The following is a 1,599-nucleotide window of genomic DNA, read 5'->3' as shown; positions in this document are numbered from 1 at the left end:
CCTCCATCCATCCATCCTTCCATTATCATCCATCCTTTCATCATCCATCCATTCTTTCATCATCTATCCATCCATCTATCCGTCCATCTTCCATTATCCATCCTTCCATCCATCCATCCTTTCATCATCCATCCATCCATCTATCCATCCATCCATCCATCCATCCATCCTTCCATCATCCATCCCTTCATCCAGCCAACCTTTCATCATCCATCCATCTGAAGCGCCTGGGTCTCATCTCCCAAACATAAATTAAGAAGATTATGGATTTGGTATCGTGGGCGTTCAACTCTATTGATAAGATTTTTTCATCAAAGCGACAAGGTCCTGGAGAACCCGTGTGTCCAGCTGAGACTCACGCCGTGGGGTACGTCATGGATTCGTGGGGAGTGTGGCAGATGATGTGCCTCTCAGTTCTGTCTCAGGAGGATGTTGAAGACGTTTATATATTTGGACTTATGATAGCAGGACTCTGCTTTTTGGCATCAGCGGGGCTCTGTTTTATCGACTTTTGAAGAAGACATCGGGAGCAGTTTCGGCCATGGAAAAGCTTCCGAGTCAGTGTGAAGGTCTGGTCCTCGCTGTGGGAACTTTGAATCGTCTGGTTTACGAGCTTAACCCTAAGGTGGAGGCGATTGAGAATCGCAGGCCACCTGCGGCTTCTGCGACTTGTCAGCGTGGTGGGTTCGACCTTGAAGGAGACTCATAGCATGGATCAGTGGAATGGAATCCCACCATCAGGCATTTTTGGAACCAGAACGCCCAGATAGACTCAAGGCTGAAAAAAAAGTAATCTGTCTGAAGAAAAACAAGAAACCAGCTTATCTAAATCAGACTCCTGACGGCCTCGGAGACAGGCCGACTATCAATTTCTCCTGGGACATGAGTACTGAAGGACAAAAGCTTCATCTATCACCCCCCAAGAACTTTCTGTGCAAGCTTATCAGAACTGTCCGCTGAAACAACATCTTCAGAAACTGTGGCTGATCTGAAAAAAAGCTCATGGACAAATCTGAACACCTTGATGTCAAATACAAATGTGATCATGTTTTAATTGAGCTGCTGGTAGAGTTTTTTGATGTCTCAAATTGTGTCCTGATAGACAAGATGTGAAAGATCTTTTTTTGTAATACCACTATCTACCCTCATGTTTCTCCCCCTTTTCATATCTAACATTATTATCTGATAAGGACAAAATGGCCGTGCTTTCTACAGTTGCAGCTTCGTGCACTCAGCCCATCTTTCGGATGACTGTACGTACATATTCGCGTTGTACCTCGGTGCAATTCCAATAAAGTTTATTCTGATTCTGATCCATCCATCCTTCCATCATCCATCCATCTATCCATCCATCCAGCCATCCATCCTTCCATCATCCATCCCTCCATCCAGCCATCCTTTCATCATTCATTCATCCATCCATCCATCCATCCATCCATCCAGCCAGCCAGCCAGCCAGCCAGCCAGCCAGCCAGCTAGCCATCCATCCATCATCCATCCATCCATCATCCATCCATCCATCCTTTCATCATCCATCCATCCATTCTTTCATCATCTATCCATCCATCTATCCTTCCATCCTTCCATTATCCATCCCTC

This window comes from Nematolebias whitei, chromosome 13, assembly GCF_014905685.2.
Source record: "Nematolebias whitei isolate Nwh7 chromosome 13, NemWhi1, whole genome shotgun sequence".
NCBI lineage: Eukaryota > Metazoa > Chordata > Actinopteri > Cyprinodontiformes > Rivulidae > Nematolebias > Nematolebias whitei.
This window is presented reverse-complemented; position numbering follows the sequence as displayed.